The sequence below is a fragment of the Heterodontus francisci genome, chromosome 6 (genome assembly GCF_036365525.1).
Source record: "Heterodontus francisci isolate sHetFra1 chromosome 6, sHetFra1.hap1, whole genome shotgun sequence".
Lineage (NCBI taxonomy): Eukaryota > Metazoa > Chordata > Chondrichthyes > Heterodontiformes > Heterodontidae > Heterodontus > Heterodontus francisci.
Genome location: NC_090376.1, coordinates 121,171,672 through 121,185,526, shown reverse-complemented (window position 1 = coordinate 121,185,526; position 13,855 = coordinate 121,171,672). Strand labels below are relative to the sequence as shown.

The 13,855-nt window shown below is 44.0% G+C and overlaps 1 protein-coding gene across 4 annotated transcripts in view; it reads left to right on the top strand.

The window, feature by feature from the left end:
- pcca (propionyl-CoA carboxylase subunit alpha) overlaps positions 1-13,855 on the top strand; it is a 374,025-nt gene that overhangs the window by 333,888 nt on the left and 26,282 nt on the right. The gene's annotated exons all lie outside the window — the stretch shown is intronic.

The following is a 13,855-nucleotide window of genomic DNA, read 5'->3' as shown; positions in this document are numbered from 1 at the left end:
TTTCCTCCATCACTGGCTGTTGCTTCAGTTCATCTTTGGATTTGATGACCCCACATGCTGATTTTTAAAAAATAAGTTGAGCTTTAAGTAACATCAGTCTAGTTCCTAGCAGTGATGAGGCCACAGCACAAAAGTACCCATAATTGGCAAAAATTGGACAATCTCGTTCAGGAAGACCAACTAGCATAGACAGTATGGCCAAGCGCAAATGTCAAGCTGTAATATTAGATGGTATTCTCTGGCGATATAAGGGGAACTGCACGTAATCCATAGTCTACCAAGTTACCTCAAAGAGTACTTTATATTGTCACTGAGTGTGAAAAAAATGGGAAAATTTAATTTGCCCAGTGTGTCTCTTGAAATGTTTGTAATAATATGATGTTGAAAGTCAAAAAAGACATACGTACTAAAATAATGACACATGTACCATTACATAGGAGACCATATGTTTGCTCCTTGAGGCAATGTTATGTTTATATTACTGGATTAGTAATCCAGAGGGCTGGACGAATCATCCTGAGTTCAAATTGAAACTTTAAAAGGAGAACAGCATTGATAGTAGTGATCATAGCATAATTCTTGTGCGGACCAAGTCCTTCATATTGTGGATACCCTCCATGATGAGTGACACTAATTTTCCCTCTGATTTTTCTTTGTTGTGCTTAGCCTGTTTATTGCAGTGCGTGGTACCTTCCCAATTGCTGTTTGTCCGTGCTTAGTGGTAACATTGACAAACACCTTCCTAAATGGGATTGATTAGGATCTTGCTGTTCAAAACTGGGCATCCATTAGGCACTCTGGACCATTAACATCAGTGGCAGAATTGTAATCCAACCTGGTGAAGGGATAACACAGGACTACAAGCATGCCAAACAACAAAAGCATCCTGCTACAGACAGAACTAAGTAATTCCGCAACCAACAGATCCGATCAAAACTCTGCAACCCTACCATATCCAATTGTGAATGGTGGTGAACAATTAAGCAACTATTGGGAGGAGGTGGCTCCATGCATATGCCCCTACTCGATGTCTCAGCCCAGCAAAGGACAAGGCTGAAGCATTCATAACTATATTCAGCCAGAAGTGCAGTGTGGATGATCCATCTCAGCTTCCTCCCGAGATCCCCAGGATCACGGAAACTAGTCTTAAGCCAATTCAATTCATTCCACATGACATCAGAAACATCTGACAACATCCTGGCTGTAGTTATGAAGACCTGTGCTCCAGAACTAGCTGTGCCCCTAGCCAAGCTGTTCCAGTACAGCTACAACACTGGCATCTACCCAACAAAGTGGAAAATTGCCCAGTTATTTAAAGTCCACAAAAAGCAGGCCAAATCCAATCCAGCCAATTACTGCCCCTTCAGCCTACTCTCCATCATCAGAAAAGTGAAAATTTTCACCAGTAACCTGCTCACCAAATCTCAGTTTGGGTTCTGCCAGGACCAATCAGCTCCAGACCTCATTATAGCCTTTCTCCAAACATGGATAAAAGAGATAAATTCCAGAGGTGAGGTGAGAGTGACTGCCCTTGGCATCAAACAGCATTTGACTGAGTGTGGCATCAAGAAGTCTGAGCAAAATTGAAGTCAATAGCAATTGGGGGAAACTGTCCAAGGGTTGGAGTCACACCGAGCACAAAGGAAGATGGTTATGGTCATTGAAGGCCAATCATCTCAGCCCCAGGACATCACTGCAGGAGTTGCTCAGGGTAGTGTCCTAGGCCCAACCATCTTCTGTTGCTTCATCAATGACCTTCCCTCCATCAGAAGGTCAGAAGTGGGAATGTTCACTAATGATTTCACAGTGTTCAACTCCATTCACAATTCCTCAGGTGATGAAGTACTCCATTTCCGCATCAGCAAAACTTGGACAACAACCAGTCTTGGGCTGATGTGTTGCACAAATATTACTTGTTACTTAAGTGTCAGACAATGACCATCTCCATGAAAGGAGAGAATAACCACCTCCCCTCAACATTTAATGGCATTACCAGCAATGCATCCCCCCTCACCTCACCATCATCATCTTGGGTGTCATTATTGATCAGAAACCGAACTGGAACAACCACATAAATGCCCTGACAGGTCAGAGGCTGGGAATTCTGCGGCAAGTAACTCACCTCATGATTCCCCAGGGCCTCTCCACCATCTACAAGGCTCAAGTCAGAAGTATGATGGAATACTCTCCGCTTTCCCGGATCAGTGCAACTCCAGCAACACCTAAGAGGCTCAACACCATCCAGGACAAAGCAGCCTGCTTGATTGGCATATCATCCACCACCTTCAACATTCACTCCCTCCCCACCGGCACAGAGAGGCAGCAGTGTGCATCATATACAAGATGTACTGCAGCAACTCACGAAGCCTCCTGTGACAGTACCTTCCAAAAGCACAACCTTTACCCGTCGAAGGACAAGGGCTGCATTCGCATGGGAACACCACCACCTGCAAGTTCCCCTCCCAAGTCACACACCATCCTGACTTGGAAATGTATCGGCTGCTCCTTCAACAACAGCTATAGTGTCTTTAACATAGGAACACATCCCAAGGCATTTTATTGGAGCGTAATCAGACAGAAATTAACACTGAGCCGAACATAGAAACATAGAAAATAGAAGCAGGAGTAGGCCATTCAGCCCTTCGAGCCTGCTCCACCATTCATTATGATCATGGCTTATCATCCAACTCAGTAACCTGTTCCCACTTTCCCCCCATATCCTTTAATCCCTTTCACCCCAAGAGCTATATCTAACTCCTTCTTGAAAACATACAATGTTTTGGCCTCAACTGCTTTCTGTGGTAGCGAATTCCACAGGCTCACCACTCTCTGGGTGAAGAAATCTCTCCTCATCTCAGTCCTGAAACGTTTACCCCATATCCTTACACTATGACCCCTGGTTCTGGCCTCCCCCACCATCGGGAACATCCTTCCTGCATCTACCCTGTCAAATCCTGTTAGAATTTTATACATTTCTATGAGATCCCCCCTCACTCTTCTGAACTCCAGCGATTATAATCCTAACAGACACAATCTCTCCTCATATGTCAGTCCCGCCATCCCAGGAATCAGTCTGGTAAACCTTCGCTGCACTCCCTCTATAGCAAGAACATCCTTCCTCAGATAAGGAGACCAAAACTGCACACAATATTCCAGGTGTGGCCTCACCAAGGCCCTGTATGATTGCAGCAAGACATCCCTGCTCCTGTACTTGAATCCTCTCGCTATGAAGGCCAACGTACCATTTGCCCTTTTTACCACCTGTTGCACCTGCATGCTTACCTTCAGCGACTGGTGTACGGGAACACCCAGGTCTTGTTGCATATTCCCCTCTCTCAGTTTACCGCCGTTCAGATAATAATCTGCCTTCCTGCTTTTGCTACCAAAGTGGATAACCACACATTTATCCACATTATACTGCATTTGCCATGCATTAGCCCACTCACTTAACTTGTCCAAATCACCCTGAAGCTTTTCTGCATCCTCCTCACAACTCACCCTCCCACCCAGTTTTGTGTCATCTGCAAATTTGGAGATATTACATTTAGTTCCCTCATCTAAATCATTCATATATATTGTGACTAGCTGGGGTCCTAGCACTGATCCCTGCGGTAACCCTCTAGTCACTGCCTCTTCTTCTTTGGCCTCCTTGTCTCGAGAAACAATGGGGTAAGCGCCTGGAGGTGGTCAGTGGTTTGTGAAGCAGCGCCTGGAGTGGCTATAAAGGCCAATTCTAGAGTGACAGACTCTTCCACAGGTGCTGCAGATAAAATTCGTTGTCAGGGCTGTTACACAGTTGGTTTTCTCCTTGCGCTTCTGTCTTTTTTCCTGCCAACTGCTAAGTCTCTTCGACTTGCCACGCTTTAGCCCCGCCTTTATGGTTGCCCGCCAACTCTGGCGATCGCTGGCAACTGACTCCCACGACTTGTGATCAATGTCACAGGACTTCATGTCACATTTGCAGACGTCTTTAAAGCGGAGACAAGGACGGCCGGTGGGTCTGATACCAGTGACGAGCTCGCTGTACAATGTGTCCTTGGGGATCCTGCCATCTTCCATGCCGCTCACATGGCCAAGCCATCTCAAGCGCTGCTGGCTTAGTAGGGTGTATATGCTGGGGATGTTGGCCACCTCAAGGACTTCTGTGTTGGAGATACGGTCCTGCCACCTGATGCCAAGGATTCTCCGGAGGCAGCGAAGATGGAATGAATTGAGACGTCGCTCTTGGCTGACGTACGTTGTCCAGGCCTCGCTGCCATAGAGCAAGGTACTGAGGACACAGGCTTGATACACTTGGGCTTTTGTGTTCTGTGTCAGTGTGCCATTTTCCCACACACTCTTGGCCAGTCTGGACATAGCAGAGGAAGCCTTCCCCATGCGCTTGTTGATTTCTGCATCGAGAGACAAGTTACTGGTGATAGTTGAGCCTAGGTAGGTGAACTCTTGAACCACTACCAGAGCGTGGTCGCCGATATTGATGGATGGGGCATTTCTGACGTCCTGTCTCATGATGTTCGTTTTCTTGAGGCTGATGGTTAGGCCAAATTCGGTGCAGGCAGCCGCAATCCTGTCGATGAGTCTCTGCAGACACTCTTCAGTGTGAGATGTTAATGCAGCATCGTCAGCAAAGAGGAGTTCCCTGATGAGGACTTTCCAAACTTTGGTCTTCGCTCTTAGACGGGCAAGGTTGAACAACTAGCCACCTGATCTTGTGTGGAGGAAAATTCCTTCTTCTGAAGACTTGAACGCATGTGAGAGCAGCAGGGAGAAGATGATCCCAAACAGTGTAGGTGCGAGAACACAGCCCTGTTTCATGCCACTCAGGATGGGAAAGGGGTCTGATGAGGCGCCGCTATGCTGAATTGTGCCTTTCATATTGTCATGGAATGAGGTGATGATACTTAGTAGCTTTGGTGGGCATCCAATCTTTTCTTGTAGTCTGAAGAGACCACATCTGCTGACGAGGTCAAAGGCTTTGGTGAGATCAATGAAAGCAACGTAGAGGGGCATCTGTTGTTTCTCCTGTAGCTGGCGAAGGGAGAACAGCATGTCAATGGTGGATCTCTCTGCTCGAAAGCCACACTATGCCTCAGGGTAGACACGCTCAGCCAGCTTCTGGAGCTTGTTTAAAGTGACTCGAGCGAAGACTTTCCCCACTATGCTGAGCAGTGAGATTCCATGGTAGTTGTTGCAGTCACCGCGGTCACCCTTGGTCTTATAGAGGGTGATGATATTGGTATCGCGCATGTCCTGTGGTACTGCTCCCTCGTTCCAGCACAGGCAAAGCAGTTCGTACAGTGCTGAAAGTATAGCAGGCTTGGCACTCTTGATGATTTTAGGGGTAATGCCATCCTTCCCGGGGGCTTTTCCTCTGGCTGGAGAATCATCCTCCTCGCAACTCACCCTCCCACTCAGTTTTGTGTCATCTGCAAATTTGGAGATATTACATTTAGTTCCCTCATCTAAATTATTCATATATATTGTGACTAGCTGGGGTCCTAGAACTGATCCTTGCGGTACCCCTCTAGTCACTGCCTGCCATTCGGAAAAAGACCCGTTTATTCCTACTTTTTGTTTCCTGTCTGCCAACCAATTTTCTATCCACCGTAATACACTACCCCCAATCACATGCGCTTTAATTTTACACGCTAACCTCTTATGTGGGATTTTGTCGAAAGCCTTCTGAAAGTCCAAATAAACCACATCCACTGGCTCCCCCTCATCAACTCTACTCGTTACATCCTCAAAGAATTCTAGTTAAGAATTAGGGCGGCACAGTGGCGCAGTGGTTAGCACTGCCGCCTCACAGCTCCAGGGTCCCGGGTTCGATTCCGGGTACTGCCTGTGTGGAGTTTGCAAGTTCTCCCTGTGTCTGCGTGGGTTTTCTCCGGGTGCTCCGGTTTCCTCCCACAAGCCAAAAGACTTGCAGGTTGGTAGGTAAATTGGCCTTTATAAATTGTCACTAGTATAGGTAGGTGGTAGGGAAATATAGGGTCAGGTGGGGATGTTGGGTAGGAATATGGGATTAGTGTAGGATTAGTATAACTGGGTGGTTGATGGTCGGCACAGACTCGGTGGGCCGAAGGGCCTGTTTCAGTGCTGTATCTCTAATCTAATCTAATCTAGTAGATTTGTCAAGCATGATTTCCCTTTCGTAAATCCATGCTGACTCTTGTCTGATTCTACCACTGTTCTCCAAGTGCTCTGCTATAAAATCTTTGATCATGGAAAGAAGGAGACATTAGGACAAGTGACCAAAAGCTTGGTCAAATAGTTGGTTTTAAGGAGGGTGTTAAAGGCAGAGAGACTATACCCTTCACTTATTGTGAAAGTTGCTAGCATCGTTGTCACCTTGCTAAATGCTGCTTTAAGAAATCTTCCTACAACGAGTGACAACACCCGATCTGAGGCCATACAAAGTAGAATCTCGGCAAAGAAAATCTAGGAATTTCTTCCATTTGATGAGATGCAGAACGGATGCGGTGACAGATTGTTCATGATTGGTTCTGGCAGTAAACCCCACAAAATTTCCTTTCTTGGGAATGGGTTAGAGATGATGCTCTCGCTTAAGAAATATTACAGGGAAACATTTCAGTGCTGAGATGTGAGAGATATTAAAGATTAGACTTGCCAGTATCAAATGACACAGATAAAAGGTGGTTTAATGTATAATGCTGACAGGCTATTTTTATTTAAAAATGAGCTTAGAATGGTTTGTAATGATGAAATGCTGATCACCATATTAGCCAAGTCTTTAGCTATATCATTTTAACATTATTGAAAGCATTTCTATCTGAGGTATTGTAGTTTTAAATGTGGCAAGAGCAAGTCATCATAAAAGAAAAACAAGGCTTGCATTTATAGCCCCTTTCATGCTCCACAAGCCACTGACCACCTCTAGGTGCTTACCCATTGTCTCTCGAGACAAGGTGGCCAAAGAAGAAGAATGACCACTGGATGTCCCAAAGAACTTCACAGCCAATGAAATACTTTTGAAGTATAGTCAGTATTGTAATGTGGGAAACACGGCAGCTGATTTGTGCACAGCAAGCTTCCACAAACAGCAATGTGATAACTAGATAATCTGTTTCAGTGATGTTGATTGAAGGATAAATATTTGCCAGGACACTGCTTTTCTTCAAAATAGTGGCCATAAGATCTTTTACATTCACCTGAGAGGGTAGATGGGGGCCTCGGTTTAAATGTCTCATCGGAAATACGACACCTCCAACAGTGCAGCACTCCCTCAGTACTGCACTGGAGTGTCTGCCTAGATTTTATGCTCAAGTCCAGAAGTGGGATGTGATTTGACATCTTATTCCAAATCTGACTTCAAATACTGCAAACTTAAACCTAACACTATCTTTTTATCTCGCAACTAACATTATAAACAGTTATCTGATCATTATCTCATTGCTGTTTGTGGGAGGTTTCTGTGAGCAAATTGGCTGCAGTATCTTCCTATATTACAACAGTGGCTATACTTCTTAAAGTAATTCATGGTCATAAAGCACTTTGGGATGTTCAAAGCTTGTGAAAGGTGCTAGAGAAATGCAAATTCTTTCTTCTATGTTGATGGTAAAGAATTTTTAATCAGAAGGAAATATAAAATGTTCAATTGGAAACACCAAAATAGTAGTTTTAAAATTCTTGGGGGTGAAATTGGTCTTCGTCAACGGTGAAACAGGCTTGCAGTGAATCAGCAGCCTGTTAAACACCTGGTGAGTTTTTATTTTCCATTGATTTGGAAAATATTGGCAAGATTTTTGATTTCAAACTGAATAAAAATGACTGAGACTAGGAAATGTGTCTCAAAAGCATTTGAGCTTTCATTCTGTGAACGTCAGTGGAAAGAAGATTGGGCACAGTGAAAAATCTGCTGCCAATTCGCTATGAGCCTGTTTCACACTGCTGGTGTTGACCACTTTCAACCCCCCAATATTTCCTTTAGCAATTGCCGCCTCCTTCCCAAAGATGCAAGCTCTTTTGGGGTATAACTCCAAAGGCACTAGCAATCCTCTGGTAATTAATGTAAGTTGCCATTCTTTGTATGAGAGTTGATATAATCGGTGTCAGCAGACTTCTTCTTTGGCCTCCTTGTCTCGAGAGACACTGGGTAAGCGCCTGGAGTGGCTATAAAGGCCAATTCTAGAATGACAGACTCTTCTATAGGTGCTGCAGATAATATTAGTTGTCGGGACTGTTACACAGTTGGCTCTCCCTTTGCGCTTCTGTCTTTTTTCCTGCCAACTGCTAAGTCTCTTCGACTCGCCACACTTTAGCCCCGCCTTTACGGCTGTCCCCCAGCTCTGGTGATCACTGGCAACTGACTCCCACAACTTGTGATCAACGTCACAGGACTTCATGTCGCGTTTGCAGACGTCTTTAAAATGGAGACATGGACGGCTGGTGGGTCTGATACCAGTGACGAGCTCGCTGTACAATGCGACCTTGAGGATCCTGCCATCTTCCATGCGGCTCACATGGCCAAGCCATCTCAAGCGCTGCTGGCTCAGTAGGGTGTATATGCTGGGGCTGTTGGCCGCCTCGAGGACTTCTGTGTTGGAGATACGGTCCTGCCACCTGATGCCAAGTATTCTCCGGAGGCAGCGAAGATGGAATGAGTTGAGACGTCGCTCTTGGCTGACATACATTGTCCAGGCCTCACTGCCATAGAGCAAGGTACTGAGGACACAGGCTTGAAACACTCGGACCTTTGTATTCCGTGTCAGTGCGCCATTTTCCCACACTCTCTTGGCCAGTCTGGACATAGCAGTGGATGCCTTTCCCATGTGCTTGTTGATTTCTGCATCGAGAGACAGGTTACTGGTGATAGTTGAGCCTAGGTAGGTGAACTCTTGAACCACTTCCAGAGCGTGGTCGCCAATATTGATGGATGGAGCATTTCTGACATCCTGTCCCATGATGTTCGTTTTCTTAAGGCAGATGGTTAGGCCAAATTTGTTGCAGGCAGCCGCAATCCTGTCGATGAGTCTCTGCAGACGCTCTTCTGTGTGGGATGTTAATGCAGCATCGTCAGCAAAGAGGAATTCCCTGATGAGGACCTTCCGTACTTTGGTCTTCGCTCTTAGACAGGCAAGGTTGAACAACCTGCCATCTGATCTTGTGTGGAGGAAAATTCCTTCTTCTGAAGACTTGAAAACATGTGAGAGCATCAGGGAGAAGAATCCAAACAGTGTAGGTGCGAGAACACAGCCCTGTTTCACATTACTCAGGATAGGAAAGGGATCTGATGAGGCGCTGCTATGCTGAATTGTGCCTTTTCATATTGTCATGGAATGAGGTGATGATACTCAAGACTGAAACTGTAGCAACCTCTCCTGATAAATGCAGGATTATTTCTCCAGCAAAATGCAGTGAGTGGAAGATAATTACATAATACAAATTATTTGCATGAAATCATTCCCAGTGACTTACAGCAGTGATTGATGGGAGAATTACCCAACATCTTTATTCAGGCCGGGAATAGAAGCTTCATTCTATGCAGACTTAATTATCAGCAAGTTCAATTTTGTAGCAAGGATCATCATCTGACAAGAATTGAAGAAGGTTTAAAGTGAGAAACTTCACATTTTTGCAGCTGTTAAGTGTGAGGTTGTAGATTTTTTCCTTCTCTGGAACAGGCCTTTAGATTATACAGAATTTAAGAAGTAGGAATTTGCTGAATAAGGAAACACAGCATGTACAATAAAACTGAGAGACCCGGCATTTCCAGAGATGCCTGGATGTTCATATGATAGCTTTGTTTGTTATGTCACTCGCCATTCCGTCCTTGATGAACAAACTTCTGTGTATGATGCTGCGACAGATGGCACAGAGCTTTGACCTGTCTCTCTAACAGCCTGATCCATAGTTGACTTCATCTTTGAATTAACACGCTGGAATAAAAATATTTGTTATTTGGCAGAATTTCAAGGTTTAAAACGGGAAGAGTACTTGATGCAGTTCAATTTGATATTAAAAGAGTGTGCAATGTTTTAATAGTTTTATGGTTGGATAAAAATATTGTAAATATTTATACAAAGTCGAGTTTGTCTGATGGGTCAGGTACATTCTTGAAGTGTCTTCACTGTTGTAATATAGGAAATGTGGCAACCAATTTGCACACAGCAAGCTCCCACAAACAACAATGTGACAATGACCAGATAATCTGTTTTTGTGATGTTGGTCGAACAATAAATATTGGCCACAATGCTGGGGAGAGCTCCCCTGCTCTTCTTCAAAATAGTAGCCGTGGGATCTTTTACGTCCACCTCAGAGGGCAGGTAGAGCCTCGGTTTAACATCTCATCCAAAAGATGGGATCTTTTCCAACAACCTGAGAGAGCAAACTGGGCCTGGATTTAGCTTCTTATTCAAAGGACAGCACCTGCAACAGTGCAGTGCTCCCTCACTACAGCACTGGGAACGTCAGTCTGGATTATATGCTCAAGTCTCTGAAGTGGGACTTGAACCAACGCTTATCTGACTCAGGAAATTACGATTGCTGAGCCAAGGTTTTTTTTTACTCTGTCATGGGATGTGGGCGTCCTGGCAAGGTCAGCATTTGTTGCCCATCCTTAATTGCCCTTGGCAACTGAGTAGCTTGCCCATTTCAGAGGGCAGTTAGCAGTCAACCACATTGCTGTGGGTCTGGAGTCACATGTAGGCCAGACCGGGTAAGGATGGCAGATTTTCTTCCCTAAAGGACATTGGTGAACCAGATGGGTTTTTATGACGATCGATGATAGTCTCAGTAATGGTGCCATGAAACTATCTTTCAATTGCAGACTTTTATTAATTGAGTATAAATTCCACCAGCTGCTATGGTGGGATTTGAACTCATGTCCCCAGGGCATTAGCTTGGGCCTCTAGGTTACTAGTCCAGTGACATTACCACTGCGCCACCATACTATCAAAAATTAAGATCCAAATGTTTGATTTTCTGCCCATGTCTCACAAATGAACTACATTTATTTCAATAATGCTTGAAGCATTTGGTTTAGCAGTTGTTTTCTTGCAGAAACACACCTTTTAAATTTTGCTGTCACTGTAATTAACAAGAAGCTTGGGGACAATATATTGATGAGAAGCCATGATTTGACTAAAGGTGCACTAACTGCACTTTTGCAGTCTTAAATTCTGGTTTGTGAAGACCTGGGGGAAAAAAAGATAAATGATCATTTTGCAAATTCACTGTCGATACTTCAGATGCAATGATCTTTTGATGGCTGGAAATTGGGACTGTGGTAGACTCAATGCAGCTGTAGTCTCACAGTATGGGAAACATACCAAGAGATGTCCCAGTTTAAAATGACAGTCAGCATAATCCCATTATAGTTAAGTGCACAACACTACATTTTTAATATTAAAAAATATGCTAATCCATCCTTTCTTATCCTCGGTAAGGTACATTTGATAAAAAAACTTTAAAAGACACAACTTAAAGGCCAGTGCAATCACTGCAAAACAGGAGAACAAAATGGCAGTAACTTTTGCTAAGATGGGCAGATTTTTTTGGTTTGGTGGGGTGGGGGCCCTGCTGAATAATTTAAAACTCGACAACAGGAATAAGCTTTTAGATCCATAGAATCATACATCACAAAAGCAGCCTATTCGGCCCATTGTGCCTGTGCTGGCTCTCTGTAGACTGTCACAATAAAAATAGACCATTTGCATTTATTCAAAAGTACTTCATTGGTTGAAAAGCACTTTGGGACGTCCTGTGGTTGAGAAAGGTGCTATATAAATACAGGTCTTTCTTTTTATGGCACTATTTTGAAGAAGAGCAGCGGAGGTATCCCTGGTAGGAGTCCTGGCCAGTATTTATCCCGCAACCACGCCATCAGAAACACATTATCTGGTCATTTATCTCATTGCTATTTGTGGGATCTTGCTGTGCATAGCTTAGCTGCTGAGTTTCCCAATATTGTAACAGTGACTGCACTTTAAAGGAAATATTTGCAGGGCTAATCATGACAACGACTGGAGAATAGGGCGAATTGAATAGATCTTTCAAAGAGGCAGCACAGGCATGATGGGTTGAATGGCCTCCTTCTGTGCCGTATGATTTTATTCTACGACTCACACATGAAGCGTGGCTATTTCCATGAGGTGCAACCACAGTTCCTGCGAGGACCATAACCCATTGTCAATTATCACAACCAGCAGGCAGAGAAGAGTTAAATAAAAAATCAAATCAATATATAATTTTTAAAAGTTTGAAATCTCAGCTATTGTAAAGACTTTGTCTTATAGAGGAGGGGCAGAGAAGAAAGGAGACTGTTTTGTCAGTCTTGGCTGGGTCATCTTGTGGTGGCAGGCGGTAGGGGGAGGTGATAGGGGAAGAAAGGGAGCGAAACCTTTGTTAATCACACTGGGTTGCCTGTTGTTGAATCAGCAAAGAAATTGCACTGCTACTCTTGGACGAAATCTCTGTTAACTGTTTTAATCCTGTGCTGACTGAGGATGCTGAGGATATCTGCATACTTTGGTTGAGGCAAAGGGAGAGGAAAAAGAAGATATAAAGTAAATAATATAGAAATTAAAGCAACACTTTGCTAATTTCCCTCAATTCTTACAATCCCCATCTTTCATGTTAACTGGAGTCGGGACAAACGTTGAGCAGTCACTGCTGCCATCTACAGGAAGGCCATGCAAAGCACTAATCCTCTGGAGGAGTATAATTTAAAAGCTGCTTTTACAATAATCATTTATCTCTTTATAACGGAGGGGAATTTGGGAAATCTCAAAAAGGGGAGTCATCATATTTGAATATTTCAGAATTAATTCGTCTGTTGTATTGAGGAAAATCTTTCTTACCCAGTGAGTTATGATGATCTGGAATGCATGAGAATTCACTGAGGTGGCTCTTCACCTGATTGGGAGGTGTAGACACAGAATCTAATCCTACACCCTGAGGAAGGAACTAGTGGTAACAGTAAAACAAGTTCTTATTAGTGATTTTTTATTAAGTTGGGACAATCGACATCATCTAAAAAAAAGTCTATGATCACGCTGCTGTCTGTGGGATCTTGCTATGCACAAATTGGCTACTGCATTCAACAGTGAGTATGTCTCAGAAGTACTTCATTGGCTGTAAAGCTCTTTGGGGTGCCTTGAGGTCATGAAAGGTGCTATAGAAATACTTCCTAAAACGTAATGTATTGGATAAGCAAATATTGTACATTTTGTTATGGGTCTCAAGGTCTGTCTATCTAAAGGTTTTTCCTGTGGGTTTTGGAGTTGGCAACTTGACTTCCTTTCTATCTTGATGTACATTCACTTTTGCAGCTGAAATCTAGGATCCAAAAACGTTGACCAATAAAGATTTGCATTTCTATAGCGCCTTTCAAGGCTTCAGAATGTCCCAAAGTGCTTTTCAGGCAATTACTACTTTTGAAGTGTAGTCAGTGTTGTAATGTAGGAAATGTAGCAGTCAATTTGTGCACAGCAAGCTCCCACAAATAACAATATGATAATGACCAGATAATCTGTGCTCACAGTTGGTTGAAGGATGAAATAGTCGGCCAGGCCACTGCAGAAAACTCCCCTGCTCCTCTTCGAAGTAGTGCCGCCGCATCATTTACGTCCACTTGAGAGGACAGACAGGGCGTCGGTTTAACGCCTTTTAGAAAGACGGTACCTCCGATATTGTGGCATCCCCTCAGTACTGCACTGGAGTGTCAGCCTGGATCTTGTGCTCAGGTCTCTGGAGTGGGACTTTAACTCACTGAGCCAAGACCAGCACTTTTTTATCGGGAAGTAGTTAGAAGGGTAAACGTCACATGATTAGAATGAACCTGCCTTGGCAGTAGGGTGAACCAAGTGGGTTTCAAAGAGATTGAAGACAGAGC